Raw genomic sequence first — 18,468 nt, forward strand, 5'->3', positions numbered from 1 at the left:
CTTCTACCAGTGCTGTTTCAGTACTGTGGGCAGCCCTAAACCCAGACTATGATGAGTCGAGTAAACCATGGCTTTCCAGATGAGTGACGAGCTGTCTATTGACCAATAATTCAAGCATCTTCCCAAAATTGGGGAGAACGAGATAGGGCGATAGTTAATTGGAAGTTTAGGGTCAGCAGTAGATTTTTTTAGGATGTGCCTGATTCTGGCAGGCTTTCATATCTTTGGGACAACAGCTTGTGACAGCGAGTTATTAAATAGGTCAGTGAGATGATCAAGAAATACAGGCGCACTGGTTGGGAGGAAACAGGGTGTTGTGGGATCCACAGGTGATCCAGATTAAATTGTTTCCATAGCTCTAATCACAGCTTCCAAATTGCATAAAGAGAATTCTTCCAAAATGGGAGGGGAACCAGTGGAAACAGAGAGATGATTTCCTGAAATAGTAATGTCTTCTTGAGGTGGAAAGGAGCTGTGAATTACATTAATTTTGTCATCAAAATATTTAGAAAGGGAGTCCACCCAGTATGTGAGGTGGAAATAGATGACTGTACTGGAGGTGACATGAATTTTTTTAAGATATTGTAAAGCTGCTTATTGGAGTTTGCTGCTTTTTCTATATGATTTAGGATAAACAATAGAACACAGCCCAGGCCAGCAACTGCAGGGGTGTATTCCAGTTCTACACCAATCTGAACCCAGTTGCATCCCTCTGTCTATACTCTCAGGGCCCCTTAAGCTAACCCAGGGAGAACCCATCTCCTCCCCTGGGGAGCTAATCTGTGCAGCGCCTAAACTTACTTTGCTCACAGATGTGTCCTCAGTGGTAGACAGTACCCACATGTCCAACACAGTAGTGTGGCCTAATCCACTCTAGAGGTGTGACTCCAGCCCACCTCCCACGGGCAACTCTGTCCACCAAGACAACCAGCCACAGTGGCCACTGACATCTGTCAGTGATGAGAGCCAGACCTCTGTGGCATCAGCAAGCTGGGGGCTGTAGCCCCAGGTGCCTGGCACCTTTTCTCCACTCTCCCTCCTGCCAAGTCAGGCATGGCATCCTGACACTGGCCCCCAGCCCAGGGTCTGTTCCCTCTGGCTGGACAAGAGACTGAGGTGGGCTCCTCCACACCCTGCCTTCCTCTCTGGACCCCTGCACCCTCCCCACTGGAACAGTACAACCAGACACCAGAACTAGTGGGATGCTGATTACAGCAGTCCCCTTTAGTTCACCTGACACTTTGGGCTCCCCCTCAGGAAGTGGCCTCCCGGTACAGACTCGGCTCCCCTCTAGGACCCTAATGGTAGTAACCAGGTCCTTGGACTGGGTATTGGGCACCTTGGGACACAACCCCCGCCCACTCCTTATACTCTTAGACAGGACATGGTACCCTGCACCCCTCCCACAACATTGGGACCTATCTGGACCACCACAAACTTCCCCTACCCTACATCACCAGGTTGGGGAAAACCTGAACCACCACCTTCTGGGTCAATCCCAAAAGGTTCCTCAGACACTCAGGAATCCACTCAAAGGTCTGCCTCTTGGACAAGCTCCCTGGAATCAGAGAACTAGCACCACACCGGGTGGTGGCATAGCTCTGGAAAACAGGCACTTATAATATGCTCTCTAATAGATTAATCACCCGGTCCCCCATAGTTGTTAACTGAGCTATTCTTTGCCTCACCCTCTAGGGCAGAGGTCTTCAAACTTTTCAATGACGAGACCCTCCTATCAACATGTTGAGGTGTAAGGATCCCCTCCAGACAAAAATGTCTAAACCTGTAGGCAGGACTACTGGAATTATAAGGTAGTTGAGGACCAAATTAAGCAACAGGCTTGACTAAATTGTGTGGGAAGAAAATGTAAATGATGTGATGCCGCGTATTTTGGATTAGCATTGCTTCATTATTTTAAAAATTAATTTATTACAAACAGTAACACTGAGGAAATATTTCACCCCATCAGTACTTGTTTATATTCAAAATACAACAATTAATGTCAGAAAGATTTCTAGTAAACCTTGGTGAATGGCTTTCAACTCCACAGGAATATGTGCTGCCACATTAGAAGCTATCATGGCCCTGGCCAGGAGCAGCAGGGGCCCCTTAAAACCCTGGCGGTCTTGTGCAGAGTTAAGCAATTTACCGATGCCGCTTTCCTCTCACCCCCTCCCTTCCATCCCTCTCTCTTCTCCCAACCCCGGACCCTTCTCTCAATTTGCATGCCATTTTCTTTCACCCCGTTTTACAACTTGTGAACTCTCCCCATTCAACCTCTCACTTCACCTTTAATCACCTCTTGCCATTCTTTCTTTTCACTGCCCTTATCTCTAACAGTTTCTTGCATTTATCTCATGGCTTCTCTGGCCCGCCACTTCCCGTGCCCTTCAGCACTTCTCATTCACCTCATCTCTCCATTCAACTTTTTGTCTATTTGTATCTGACACCTCTCCAGTCTCCCGATTCTTCTTTCACATCTCCCCTTTGTTCTAACAGAAGCCCTCACCATTGGCTCACACTCACTTCTTGCGTGTACACACTTATCTTCTGCAATTTACATTTCTCCTCATCCCTGACCTCTTCAATCAAATTCTCTCACTCCCTTGCTGTCCTCTCTTATCATCTTATCACCAAGCATACGGGTCCGACCTGTATGCTCCTCTCAGCCTGTGCCACTCTGCTTATTGTTCCCTAGCCTCCTGGCCCGAAACTGGAACAAAGCAGACCTTGACCTATTTCTTACCTCCTTAACATCTTCGGTTCCGCCCAGCTCAGGCTCCATAAACTCCCAGGAAGCCGCACATGTCAAATGGCTAGAGTCCGCTAGCGACAAGGTCGCCCCCCTTAAGGTAATTAGAACTAAGCGTCCCCATGACACACATCGCTGGTTAAATCTTTAAAACTAGGACTCCGCCAAGCTGAGCGTCGCTGGCGCAGAAACTATGACCCCTCAGAAAAATTACACTTTTTAAAACTATCTGGAGAATACAAACAGGCTATTTCAGCCGTCAAAACTGCCTACTTCTCCACAAAAATTCTTAACTCCGCGCAAAAATCTAAAGAAATCTTTGCCATTGTGGAGGAGCTCTCACACCCGGATAGGGTGACCATCAAACCCCTCCCATCTCAGGCACTTTGTGATTCCCTTAACCGTTTCTTTATAGATAAAATCAGCAAAATCAAAAACAGTATTTCTTCTGGATCCCCAGCGACGTCCCTCACAGAGGCTACTCCCTCTTTTAATTCCCATTCCTTGACCCAGCTTCCCCCATACTAGAAGAAGACTTTCTCTCTCTACTTAATAAAGTGTCATCTGGCTCCCCTACAGATTGCTGCCCTCCTGCGATTCTCCGGGTCGCCTTCTCGGCTTGCCCCGCCCCACCGCTGGCCCTCCTGAACAATTCTCTCCTGCTCGGTGAGGTCCCCAGCCAGCTCAAGAACGCTGAGGTTGTTCCCATACTAAAAAACCCAACGCTGACCCCGCGGTTATGGGCAACTTCCGTCCCATCTCCCTTCTCCCTTACCTGAGTAAGGTACTTGAGACACATGTGACCAGCGTCCTCAGTTCCTTTATTGAAGACTTCAACTTCCTAGACTCCCAGCAAGCCGGGTTTAGACCTGCCCATTCGACAGAGGCGGTCATCCTCTCTGTCATGTAGGAACTCCATAGAGGCGCCGATTCCAACATTAGCCAAGCCTTGACTCTCCTGGATCTGTCGGCGGCCTTTGACACGGTCGACCACACCATCTTGGTCGACCGTGTCAAAGAGGCAGGCATCAGTGGGACGGCCCTTAAGTGGGTCCGTTCCTTCCTGACGAACCGCCACCAATCTGTCCGTCTCTCCCAGTTTTCAGCTGACAGGATGAAGCTCACCTGCGGTGTCCCGCAGGGTTCGTCCTTGTCACCACTCCTTTTTAACTTGTACCTCACCCCCCTGATCCGCTCCCTCCGGGGAAGGAATGTCACTGCATTTAATTATGCAGATGACATTCAGCTTGTCTTCAATCTTGACTCCTCGGATGAAGCGGCCCAAGACTTTCAGTCCACCCTTTGCCATATCAGTAATTGGATGGGCGCTCACCATCTCAAACTTAACCCCAACAAGACGGAGCTTGTTCTTGTCGGAGGCCCATCCAACCCCTGGAAATCCACCTTTTGGCCCCTTTCCCTCTGCCCCTCTCCTCGCCCTGCTTACAAGGTGAAATGCCTGGGGGTTTACATCTCCCATGATCTCTCAATGAAGCACCAGGTCAGTGCCACTGTGTCCTCCTGCTTTTTCCAGCTTAGGAAGATCCGGAAAATAGCCCATTTTCTGACCACCGAAGCCCTCACCTTGGCACTGCTAGCATTAGTCATCTCCCGGATCGACTTGCCAACGCCCTGTATGCAGGCATCCCACAATATCAAATCAATGGATTACAGCTGATACAGAAACAGGCAGCTCGCCTGATCTACCACCATCAACCTAAACATCACCACGTCCGCCCTCTGCTCAAAGCCCTTCATTGGCTTCCTGTATCGGAGCGTTGCAAGTTCAAACTAGGCTGCTTGACCCACAAATCTTTGGCCGGCATCGGTCCCTCCTTCATCTCCTCCCTTCTGCACCCTTACGCTCCCTCCAGACACCTCCGATCTTCTCACCATGCGCTCCTCCAGACGCCTAGGTTCAGGCGCAAAAAGCACGGAGGTCTCAGATTCTCTTTCCTGGCCCCCTCATTCTGGAACTCTCTCCCGCTGGAACTTAGACTCTCTCCTTCTTACCCTCACTTTAGGTCTCTCCTCAAAACTCACCTTTTCCGCAGCATCTACACATAAGCACTTCTCACCTCCCCCTTATGCCTCTTACCCAATAAGTGAACAGCGCCAAGAAACCGTCCTGTGTAAGCCGCGCTTTATAAGAATTTTTTACATTACATTACATTACATTACAAGAAGGCACGAGCGGTCTGTTTTGCTGTTTTGGTGCAGGCCGTGCAGTTATGGGCCTTGCATCCTCCTTTGCCTCACTCCAGCAAGAATCTATTGTCCTTTAGGAAGATATAAAAATCTTTCTCTATACTCTGTTGGTTACCCCATTTGGCTTATTCTGCTTCTCCTTCAGTTTGTTTCTCATTTGCCTTCAGGCAGCACATGGTTATTAGCCCCAGGACATCTTTTGGTAAAAGTAGCGCACTACAAATGTAAATAATAATAGTCGGCAGAAGCAGGGAAGCCACTAGGCCAGAACTTCTGGGGGGGGGGGAACACTCCCAGCCAAGGCTTGCCCTAACACTGATTGCACACGGTGCAAAAATATATTTTTTGGTGCCCCACCCCCGTTTCCTCCTTCTCCATGAATTTCCTCACTACCACTCACCAACAATGCACATCATCTCTCTATAGCACCTTTCTGACAAACATTCAATTTTTTTTATAGTGCTACTCATAGTTAACTCACATTCATTTCTGTGATCTGCATGGTACATATTCTTTGTAGCAGACACATTAATCCTCTGCACTGTGTGGGTGACAAGAGTGCCCATGTGAGTGCACGGTGCGTGATGTAACAGTGTGAGAGAAGGGTGGGAAGAGTGACAGCAGGGTGAGTAAGGTGGCCGTAAGAATTTGGGTGCGGGTGCAAGTTCAGAATAGGACGAATTAATGTATGATTACTGTTGGGCCTGTTTGAGTGAGTTATATATTCAGCAGCGAGGGGGGCAGGTGAGTGAAGTGTCACTTGAGTGCAGAATGAGTAGTTTGCTTGAGTGACGGCAGGGGAGGTATAGGATGAACAGCGCAAGTGCATTGTGAGTGCCGAGTAATCACTGTGAGTGCATGGTGATCAGTGTGAGTGCATTGTGGTCGCTATGAGTGCAGTGGGAGCGTGAAAGTGAAGGGTGAGAATGAGGAGTGAGTTGTCTGAATGAAGGTTATTGATGGTGGCATAGGGATTAAGATCTAAGTTAAACTATTGCTATTATGGCTTTAATCGGGGATTGAGGGTGGAGGAAATAAATAATGTGCTGATGCTTCAACAAACTTCCAGTCCTATGGTTAGGGTTGCCAGCAGATAATTTTGATGGCCCAGTTGGAACAAAAATAAGCAGACACCGAAAGCTGTATTTTAAGCACACTTTAAACATCAAATATAAATAGAAAACACTTTTAATTGTGTTCTAGGGCGGCCTGAATGGTCCATGACTGATAATTAATGAATGAATACATATGTTTTTATTTATAAATCTATTTAGTGTCAACAGGAGGTCTCTGCAGGCTCTTTAAACAACACACACAGGCATTTTACTTTTGGCAACCCTACTTTATATTACTTTTCATGAAATGCATTCTCAAACTACAGCAGTAAATGTGAAATGCAAATGTAAGGACTAGGCAGAGTAGGACCCGGGGGAACTGGAATCAGGAAAAAACACTAAGCCTCTGTAACCAGTTTACAAAGGCATATAAATAGCCTTTAAAGACCTGTGAAAAACTCTGACAGTTGTGTTGGAGATAAGATTCCAGACACTGCCCAGCTGAGGCCCCAGCAGCTCGAGTTACACTGCATCAGCCCGGGTTGAGACACAGGACAGGGGAAGAGGGGGGCTGAAGCCCTTGGGCCTGAGCAGAAGTGTCAGTGGGAATGCGCGACCCCTTTGTATCACTCCACGGCCCCCCTTGGGGTCGCGCCCCACAATTTGAAGACCCCTGCTCTAGGGCCTCACACAAGTACCCCACACCACTCTCCTGATATTGGCAAAACAGGGTCTGACTGTCTCCATCACTCAACCTACACTCTTCTGGGCGGACCCCAACGTCACACACCAAGATTTCTACCATGGGGGAACCCCTCTCCCTGCACCTCTCATCTAGAGTCAGTAGAGTGTCCCTCCCACTACTAGGAATATGATCCCTGTGTCAGTTCCCCAATCTACTTCAAGGACACTGCACACCATTCGAGCTACCTTATAACGCTGAACCGCCTGGTGTATGTTAACCCCCTCCCTCAAAGCAGGCACCACTTCTCTGGGCGTATGTACTTTTCTCTCAGCACTAGACATTACATTTTCCTGCCACAATCTGAGCTGGACTCCACCTCGAACCTAGCAGAGCTCACTTTCTGAGCTACACACATCTCTTCTAGCTTGGCTGAGACACTCATGGCCTCGAGCCTTTCGAGCTCCAAATCAAGCTCCCTCATTTTTAACTTATGTGCCAAAAGCAATGTCTTTCCTTCCAAAGCAAGAGTGTTCTTGCTCTCCTCTGCCCACCTTAGCTCTCAATGAGCAACTTCTTCTCATCCGCCTGAGCCTTTAGCTTCAAAACCTCCAACTCACGCTCTCTGACCATTTGGTTTTCCTCCAGCTCCTCTGGGGAAAAGCTCCTCAATGAATGGTTACTACCAGCCCCTGAGGCTCCTCATCCACCTCTGTATTACCTGTCTCCTCAGCCTATTTGGCTATCCACCAGGCCCTCAAGGCCGTTTGCAGCTCCTCCTTCTTGGTGCTACTTTTCATGGGAAATCCCAAATCTCTGCAGAATTGCCTCAATTGATCAACTTTGTAGGTAAGAAATGCCTTAATGTTCTGCAACCTCACTAGTTGCTTGACTCCTTTGAGACATGATGTGTGACTTAAAGGTTACTCAAAAATAGAACCAGAAATCAAAAAAACACAATATGTGGTTGCGTTGTGGTATGCGCTAAAACAAGTGTTGTACACCAATTACTGTGAGTTAGTTGCAAATACAAGTTCAAATCCCCCACCACTGACCACCAATGTTAGAACTGTGGGTCTCTAGTTGGCTGACCTAGGTACCTTAGTCCAAATAACCCTTGCTTCTAGTCAGGGAAAGGAGGGACATGCTCTTAGATAGAATCTGCTCACCCTCTGGTAGCTTGGCACGAGTAGCCAAGCTTATCTCCAAGGCAATGTGTAAAGTATTTGCATCCACACTCCCAGTAACACAGTGATAGCACCACACATCGACATCACTCTGGTGTTTATAAAAATAGCGGTATATTTATCAAAAGGTATACGATGAGACCAAATGATAGAAATCCAACACATGCATATTCATAATATTTCATTTTCCGGTCATTAGGCCAGCAATCACTTATAGGTTCTTGTGGTATTAATGAGCAGTTCACAATGATCTAATGCATTCCTAATGCAATGCTAAGCAGTTTGTAATGCAGTTCATAATGTAGTAATGACACAGTACTTAATGCACATACAAATGCAGTTCGTAACGCAGGAATAATGCAGGTGGTAATGCAAGAATAATAAAGTTCATAATGCACAAATAATGCGATTCGTAATGCAATAATCAGGCAGTTCGTAATGCAAGGAATAAAGTATTCGCCTTTTGGCACGGTGAACTCAGGCCCCTACTAGGCCCCAACACCATAGACAACAGTCCTGAGCTTAAAGGGGTGCAGTGGGAAAGAGTTTGTAGCACTCCTGTACTCCTCCTGCACGCCTCCCCAGGCCACACACGCTTGTGGTTCCTGACCGGAGTCCAAGCCTTACCGGGGGTGGTGCTGCGTCGCTCTTTCTCTCTCCCCGCTCGTTGGACATCCTGCTAGGGAGCCCCGATGACATTGCAGCTCCGGTGTTAGGGGACGCTGTAACCGGATGGATTATGGGGCTGCCTTCTCCGTCATCGCCGATCTTGAGCAGATACCTCTCGGTGAACAACGATCATGATCCCTTTTACCTTGCAGTTTTCTTAGCTTCAAGAAATCCTTTGCCATTATGCGGCTCGGGCCGGCGGCGATGATCCTCACTCACAGTCTCAGTTACGATGATGGCTCGGGCCACAAACAGCAGTACAGCACGTGGACGATGTTTCATGCTGCGGCAGCAATGTGATCATGGGGCACCTCGTAAACCGTACCACGGACCAGATGGCAATCTGACAGAAATTCTGTTGCACGTTGCGGCTCAGGCCGGCGGCAGTGATCCTCACTCACAATCCATGTACCAGAGTCCCTAGGGGCAATCCGGAGGAAGGGCTAGCAGTGTGCCGTCCATTGCGATTGTTTCTATCCTCACTCACAGCCTCAGTTACGATGATGGCTCAGGCCACAAATAGCAATACATCAGCGTGGACGATGTTTCATGTTGCGTGGGCAATGCGATCACAGGGCACCCCGTAAACAGTACAACGGACCACATTGCAGTCTCAGGTGTGCAAATGCACCATGCACCAAGCATCGCTGAGACACAGTTGGAAACTTTTATGTTCCTGAGTTTTCACAACAGGGGACGAGCTCTCCTCTGGCCCTTGGAGACATGCTACATCAAGACTAAGGGTGGGCGGGCAGCTACGCTCCGTGCACGGAGTGTGCGTAGTGCCGGCTTCAAAGCAATTTTGCGTAGCAGGCATAGAATTCGGCACTACGCACGCTCCGCAGACGGAGCGTAGCTGGCCGCCACCCGCCTCCCTCCCGCCCTCCCTAAATACTTTAATTTAAATGTGTAAAAGAATTAAAAGGCACTTGCCTTGCCCGCCACTGCCCGCCGCGTCCCCGGGGCTCGCTCTCTTCATTGCTGCCGTCTTGTGTACTAATGCGCATGCGCGGGCGGCCGCGCATGCGCATTTCTCGTGAGAAATGCGCATGCGCGGCCGCCCGCGCATGCGCATTAGTATACAAGATGGCGGCGATGAAGAGAGGGTGCCCCGGAGACGCGGCGGGCAGCGGCGGGCAAGGTAAGTGCCTTTTAATTCTTTTACACATTTAATTTAAAGTATTTAGGGAGAGCGGGAGGGAGGCCTGCGGTGCATAGTGGGGCTACGCGGAGTGCGGAGGTGGGCGTAGTTTCTCGCCCACTTCAGGTAGCTCTGCGAAGCCCCACTACACCCACTACACCCAGGGTTAATCAAGACACAGCACACAGCAAAGTCCTCACAACCAGGGGAACAAGCACACAGCAAAGTCCCTTGTGCTTTTCTTAGTCAAATCAGCACACTGCAGACCAACCCCAGAACACACAGCAAGGGCAATCCTTCTTTTTAGTCTCTTCAGCTATTCTTCTTTGGCAGAGGTTCCTCTTGATCACAAGTAGGTTCAATACTTTTTCAATCTGGATTTCAGTCTTGAGTTCAGGGGTTTCAACTCTTACACGTATACCCCTAAATGCCTTTGAAGTCTTTGTGTTCAGGGGGCTCTGATCCCAGTCCAAACAAGACCTGGGTGTGTTACTACCAGGGCATACCCTCTTCCTTTAATAGTGGAGGAGGTGGAGTCATCCTGTTGTGGCAGCAACACAGCCCTCTTCACATCCAGGTGGGCTACTCCTCCCCATCATATCAAATACAGGCCATCATGTTGGTGTCTCACCTACCCCTCTCTTGTATCAGGACACTCCACAGACCCTGTCACATCCAAACCCAGATGGTAAATACACAAAAAAGGCAGAGGCACACAGGAAGGTTTATGACAAGAAACCAGCCACTTTTAATAATGTGGTTTCTATGCACACAATTTAAAAATCATCTACACAAAAAGATGTGTTATTAAATTCTGAGTTCAGGTATACTAACCTCCATCTCACCATCTTATGCCTCTGGGAAGATATGTTGGAAACATGTGACACAGTAATACTCATTCTGTTCTATGGGCAAGATGGCCTTGCAACAGTGAAAACACATTTGGCAGTATTTCACTGTCAGGACATGATGCACATCTCAGTACATGCCATACCTTTCACATACACTGCACCCTGCCCTAGAGGGTACCTTGGGCCTACTACAGGGGTGTCTGATGTACATAAAAAGGGGAGGTAAGGCCTGGCAGTGGCAGGCCTTAGATCTCTTATTAGAGCTACTTGTGTGGGTGGCACAATTAGTGCTGAAGTCCCACTAGTAGCATTTGCATTACCCGCCCTGGCGCACATAGTGCACTTTACTAGGGATTTTACTAGTAAGACAAACATACCAATTATGGACAACCAATTACCATAACACTTTATAAAGGGAACACTTGCACTTTGGCACTGATCAGCAAGCAGTGGCAAAGTGCCCAGAGTCCGAAAGCTAATGAAAACAGGTCAGAAACAATACAGGTGGAAGCCAAAAAGTTCAGGGATGACCCTGCAAAAAGGGCCAAGTCCAACAGTTGGTGTATGGGAGGCGTGCCAGTGCTGGAGGATACAAAGTTACCAATGTCAGGACCATGGAGAAGAACCAGCACTCATGACCAGAAATTTAGGGCATGTAAAAGCATTATGGGGTGGAAGAGCAGGGAGGGAAGTGATAGTGTTCACTACAGCATGGGCTGCACCTCTGCCCACAGTCCACAAATGTCTAGACAGCTGTATCGTACATGCAGAAGTTTGCAGCCTGGGAGGACGCAACACCAACAGAATGAGTAGTGGAAGAAATCAGTGTGCTCCAATTTGGACGGAATTCAGTACAAATCCGGTACCATTTTTAAGAGGCATATCTTCATCCTGTCCTCCTCTAAACCACTGTGCATACCCTCAAGGATCTCGCCCAGTCCACCTCTTCATAAACCACCTCTAGGAGCACCTGCCATGATGTCTGTAACTGGCCCGATTGGGGCAGGGTGAATTTGTGGCAAATCATCAGATTGTACAGACTTGACAGCACCCCTTGATAGTGGCACCACACAATCAGGCAGGACCCCAAATCCTACGGAGGTGCCCCCAGATGGCTACAAAGACAATGGCAGAGTTGCAAATACCATCAGTACTGGCATGTGGGAAGTTGAAGCTCATCCTTAAGGTCTACAAAGGGTTTGAAGGTGCCATTAGCAAGTAACTGGGAGAGACTTTCTATGCCCACCTGCCTGCACTTAGGTCAGTCGAGCGGGGAACCCCCATTACTGATACGGGTATTCTGTCACAGGTGAGCCTCCGCATGTAAACAATGATCAACCAAAAATAAAGATATGGGTACTTATATGTTTGGTGCTGTTTGACAAATCTTAATGAAATATTCCCAAAAAAGTGTGCCAGTGATTGTTGTTGCGCAGGGAAAGTTTCTGGGTGATCCATCATGCGATGGCAGATAAAAAGGAGGGTAAAAAAAAGTTGTGTTTCTCATGTTAATTCCCATAGGACATTTAGTGGAAGCTACAGCCCTGCAAGGAAATGCAGTGCTTTCATTGGCTGCCAATACATTAACCATGAAGTGTTGGCAGCCATCTGGTACTTGGCTTCAGACGAGTCCCACATAAATATTTAGGAAAAGGAAAGTGGTCAGTGTAGGATTGGATCACTGATAAAATATCGCCTCTTAAAACCTCGACCTACAAGAATATTGCAGAAAAAATATTGTAATCAAAAATATCGACATCCTTAACTTAAACAAGACATTACACAAACATCAATAAAAACATATTGTCTATAAAAATATTGACAACCAAAATATCGACAACATAAATATAGCTAACAAAAATATCGATAACATAAAAAAAGAAACACACCAAAAATCTTGATAACACAAATATCGATAAAATACATATAACTACATTAAAAAGAACATTTCAAATTAAAAAATACTATTTAAAATTATACAATTAAATTACTTATCCCAATTACATAAAAATGTAATTATTTAAAACAAATACTAATACTAACACAAATAAATAAATTAACTATGCAACATTAAATAAATGGACAGCAAACCGAAAATGAACTAAAATGAATATATATCAAATATAAATATTTTAAATTACATTTACAAATATATTTAAATAACCACAATAAATAACATAAATACGAACATTAAATAAACATTATATATATGTTAAACTTCTTAGAAGGTAACTGCTAAAAAATTCAAAAAAGGTATCTCGACCACTAAATTTAAACAAAACATAAACAAACCAATAGAAAATGTTAACTAATTGAATAAACACTATAAAAAAGGAATTCATTAAAGAAATGTTACCATATTTCGTCCAAACAAGGAGGAAGAGAGTTACTTTGCAAGAGAGAGAACAGAGAAGAAAGGTAAACTACATAAACAACTGTATCAAATTTCCTACAAAAGAAAAAAAAACTTTATAACAAAATATAAATACTTCACCTTTTTTGATTTATTTAAGTAAAATCATTACGGTTTTCTATAAATATTACAAACTTCATTACAAAAACACCTCAATAATACAGGAGAAACATTTTAGTGCCCACAAGATTTAACTCAACATCATTAAAAATATAACAAAGAAAATATAAAACTTAACCGACAAATTAATTTGATTTTTAAAACGTACAAAACAGTATACATGGGACGTGCTAAATACATAATAAACATAAATGAGGCACTTGGTTCCTGTATCGGTGTCATACAAGTTTGTCCGCCATCTTAGAATGATCAAATACATCGTAAATGCATAAGTACGTATTACTAATCATACGTTCAATTCCTTACAGCAATTCTACATTTCAGAATGTTGTATTATTTATACAATTGCTATTTAAATTTCACAACCTATTTATATCGGTCGGATTCTAAACTAAGAAATGTGCCTTTCTGCACTACCGTGCATGTGACTTAAAGAGAAAAGTGAGGAGGACTAGTGCCTTGTTGTATTCTCTCAGGGTATTTCTCGTTCTGTCTGACCTCTTTAGTAGGTAAAAAACAAAAACAGTCTAATGGAAAGGGGCGACCAATCGGTCCCCCCGAACGTATGGTCGAGTACCACGATCCCCCCGGGAAGCCATCTTGGGCGGGAGGCGAGTCTCGGCTGGTATGCCCGAAGCGGCGTAGCCGGGGCGCGCCTTTTTCCCGCCCTAGAGTGGGCTGGCCTAGACACCAACACGGCCGACCACGCCCTTGGAGGCAGGCGGGGGCAGGTTCACGCCCACCCTGAAGACGGATAAAAGGAGCGGAAGCCAACAAAGCATCCTCTTGTTCCTGTGCTCTGAAGCTGCACCTCCCCGCTGCACGTGAGCTCGAGACGGAACGAAGAGCAATTTTGAGCGTTGTAATCCCTCTTTTTTTCTTACAGATATCCCGTCTAAGAATGCCCAAGAAGGTCGGAAAGCGGGTCGGTACCGAGGAGATGCTCCGCATGCTCATGAAGGAGATAGCCGATCTGAAGAGAAAGGTTGAGGCTAAGGACGGGGAGGAAGGACCGAAACGGCCTTTACAGGGAACAATTCCCGGTGGAAAGAGCAAGAGGCCCAGAAGGGGAGCACTTGGGGGGGAGACCCCGGTTCCCGAAGCGCCACGAGAGGAGCCAACCCCGGCGCCAAAGGAGGGGAACCCAATCCCTGTGGTGGTCACCCCTGCGAACAGGGAGGATATGCTCCCCGAGTTAGCGGCGCAATTGGCAGCGTGGTTGGGAAACGATAGCGAGGGCGCCATGGCTGACGACGCCCGGGCAGTGATGAGGCAACTGCGTGAATCTAGGGAGGCTGCGAAGACTCCATCTCCTGTTCCCCCGCAGGTCTCAGCGGTTGGAAGTACAGCAGGCCCAAGTTCGGCGACAAGCGTGGGGTCTACTTCAGGTAAGCGGCCATTGCCGATTGCGGGGGGGGACTCTGCACCTTCTCGAAAGGAGAAGATTGCCCAGCACGTCCCACTAGAAGTCAAGGAATTGATTTGGGCGGACAAATATGTAAACATGTTTTCATTGCTTACCGACCATTACGAGATCGAGCATGTAAAGAGTCAAAAGGAGCTCATGCATCCGAGTGTTTGGCGCGCTAAAATGGCCGCCTTTAAGGTCGACGAGACCATTGGTACTTGGGGCAGAGCGTGGGGAATTTTTACTTCCATCATGGGGGAGCGCAGACCTGAGTTGTTGACCGAGTTACCCATTTATCAGTCACGGATTATGGAGTATTCTGTGGCATATGGGGGCAATCAGTGGTTCTGCTATGATAATCTGTTTAGAAAAGCTAAAGAACACGACCCGTTGTTGTCCTGGGATTGTTACGACTCTGTGTCTTGGCAAAAAATGGAGAGTACAGGGATGTTGAAGGTGCCATTAGTAGGGAGTAACGGGGGGGAATCATCCCGCCAAAACTCTGGGACGCCCTTTCGGACGGGTACAGGTAACGAGTTCCACACGAAGCCGAGTGGCAACACAGGTAAAAGGGGGAGCTGTTGGAATTTTAACAGGGGCAAATGTACCAGGCCCCAGGGGTCATGCAAATTCAGACATGAGTGTGGGGGATGCGGGCAGCCATCCCATCCTGAGTCCATGTGCAGAGCCAAAACGGGTGATAACGGTGGTAAGGGAGGCGCCAAACAGGTCTAATATAGTCCGAGGGGCGCCTTTACCGACCCCGATTGATACCATGGCAATGATTCCTTGGCTCAGCGAATACCCAGATCATGCTTCCGCTGGGGTGTTGCGGAACGGGGTTTCATATGGTTTCCGCATCCCAGTGGGGGATTTTCAGGGGGTACCGGACTGTAAGAATCAAATGTCGGTCTTACAGCACACGGCGGTGGTGCAGGTAAAGATTGGGAAAGAGGTGACTCGAGGTCGTGTCGCCGGTCCATTCGATTTGCCACCAGTTGCTAATTTTGTGTGTTCTCCTCTGGGGGTGGTTCCCAAGAAGGACCCGGGTGAGTTTCGGCTGATACACAATTTGTCAGCCCCACATGGTCTTTCCGTGAATGACGCGATTGATCCGGAAGTATGTTCGGTGCGGTACGCATCTTTCGATGAGGCCGTTGCCATGTTGAATCGCCTGGGGCCCGGGACGCTGATGGCCAAATCGGACATCGAGTCAGCGTTCCGGTTGCTCCCGGTACACCCAGACGATCAGCGTCTCCTTGGTTTTCAGTTTCAGGGTCGCTATTACATGGATAAATGTATGCCAATGGGATGCTCGATTTCATGTGCCTATTTCGAGAAATTCAGTTGTTTTCTGCAGTGGGTATTCACGAGGAAGACAGGTTTTCAACATGTTATGCACTATCTCGATGACTTTCTGTTTCTGGGGGCAGCCGGGGATTCTGAGTGTGGACAGGCCTTACATGAATTTTGTGTCCTAATGAATCAATTTGGTGTGCCATTGGCGCCAGGTAAGACGGTTGGTCCCTCGACCTTAATCGAGTTTCTGGGGATCGAGCTCGACTCAGTAGAAGGTTGTTTTCGTTTACCTAAAGAAAAGGTGTTAAAATTCAGGTTATCCCTTGAGACATGTATTCGTGCAACGAAAGTGAACTTACATCAATTGCAACAGGTGGTAGGTCAGTTGAATTTTGCCCTAAGAGTAATGCCGATGGCACGCCCCTTTTCCCGCTCGATTGCACAGTCCATGGTCGGCTTGAAGGAAGGACATCATCGTACGAGACTCTCGGCGGAGGTTCGCCAGGACATGCGCATTTGGATTGCATTCCTGGCGGATTTCAATGGTCGAATTGTCTGGAATAAACCAGCAGTGTCTTCCGAGGAGTTGGGGCTATGGACAGACTCGGCGGGGAGTGTGGGTTTTGGCGCCATATTGGGTACACAATGGTCGGCTCAAAAATGGCCGTCATGGTGGCATGAGTGCGGGTTGACGAGTAACATTGCTTTTCTCGAACTGTTCCCTATTCTGGTGGCCTTGAAAACATGGCCAGAAGTGTTTAGGGGTCACTCTGTGGTTTTCTGGTCTGATAACATGACCGTGGTTGAGTGTATCAATAGTCAGGCAGCACGTTGCAAATTGATTCTGAGACTACTCAAGGAAATTGTGTTGTTGTGCATGCAACTAAATGTACTGTTTAGGGCGCGGCACGTGCCGGGGGTGATGAACCAAGCGGCTGATGCGCTCTCTCGTTTCCGTATGCAGGCCTTCTGGGGTTTTCTGCCCACAGCGGACCCGGTGGCGGCACCCTTTCCCGAAGCTCTCTGGTCTCTCGGTGCCCCGAACTACAAGACCTCGTGGGAGAGAGTTTAGCACCCAGGACGAGGAAGGCATATGAAGGGGCGTTCCGTTCCTATTGGGCCTTTTTGGGTACTGCCGGGAGGGAGCTTTGGGGTCTGGAAGAATCTGTAGTAAGATTCCTGCTCTCTTTACGTCACGCAGGCAAGTCAGTAGCTACGGCCCAGAGGCATCGGGCCGCCATTTCCTTCATGGCAAGGGCTCATGGGATCCAGGACCCAACAGCATCTTTCTTTGTGCAGAAAGCGCTACGTGGGTGGCAACGCCTTGAGGGTCGCAGAGTAGACGATAGGCACCCGATAGGTTTGGATAGGTTGGCCCTGTTATTATCCGTGCTACCGGTAACATGTTCATCCCAGTACGAAGCAGTGTTGTTCCGAGCCGCATTTGCATTAGCATTCCATGGGGCTATGCGGGTAAGCGAATTAGTGGCAAAGAACAAGCTGGATACGATGGGGGGACTGTGCCGGGAACACATTCAGGTCAGAGAGGAGACGATGACGGTCTCGTTTGTAAAGTCCAAATCCGATCAGGATGCAATCGGGGACTGTGTAATCATCCAGAGGATCCCCGGGTCTGCCATGTGCCCTGTTGGGTGCGTAGAAGCATATTTAGCGCAGAGGGTGGCAGCATGGGGGGGGACCTTGTTAAGACACGCTAACGCCACCCCACTGACGAGGTTTCAGTTTCAGCGGGTGCTTGCGATGTCGATTTCTGCCGCAGGCTTGAACCCCGGCGACTTTGGGACCCATTCCTTTCGGATAGGGGCTGCTACGGAAGCTACAGCCAGGGGTCTGAATGTTGATCAAATAAAACGTGTGGGGCGTTGGTCCTCGAACTGTTATAAGAGGTATGTACGGTTGCACATGTTGTGAAGTTGTAACGATGTACTCACGCTTCTTGTTTTTGTTTGGTTTTTAGTTGCGCAAGCCTACGAGGCGGGGCGGACTCTCCAGTCGACCCGACACCGGGGGGCCAGCGGTCAGACATTACCGGCTGTGAAAAAGGAGGTGTGGGTCGTGGGCCACTCATACGTGAGGCGTGCCGCGGACGTATTCAAAGCAGGTGACATGTTTCACGTGGCTGGGGAATACGGGTACAGTGTGTCCTTCTACGGAAAGGGCGGGCTCTGTATTGACCAGTTTCAAGCATTTTTCGAGGGTTTGTTAGGGCGGACAAGGTCACCGCCGTCTGTAGTCATAGTACATCTTGGGGGCAATGATTTGGTGACCACTGGTAGACGACTTCTTCTTGAGGCAATGCTTTCCACGGTAAGTTGGTTGGCGAGAAGAGTTCCAGGGTGCACAATTGCATGGTCCCATATGATCCCACGGCAAGTGTGGCGGGGGGCTATTTCTGTTTCTGCGCTGAATCATTCAGTAAGGAAAATTAATAATAAAATGAGTAGGTTGTTTCGTTCAAGTACACTGCATTCTGTTTCGCATGGTTGTATTAAAGGGGACAGTATGTATTTGGGGGACGGTGTTCATTTGTCCCGGGTGGGGAACGAATTACTCATAGGAGACTTCATAGCATGGTTAAGGAGTTTACAGCATGACCTTTAGGTAGGAGTGTTTTGTGGGGGGTCCGGATAGCCGGTCAACTATCCGGCCTGTGGCGGTAAGG

This window comes from Lissotriton vulgaris, chromosome 1_1 (assembly GCF_964263255.1).
Source record: "Lissotriton vulgaris chromosome 1_1, aLisVul1.2, whole genome shotgun sequence".
Lineage (NCBI taxonomy): Eukaryota > Metazoa > Chordata > Amphibia > Caudata > Salamandridae > Lissotriton > Lissotriton vulgaris.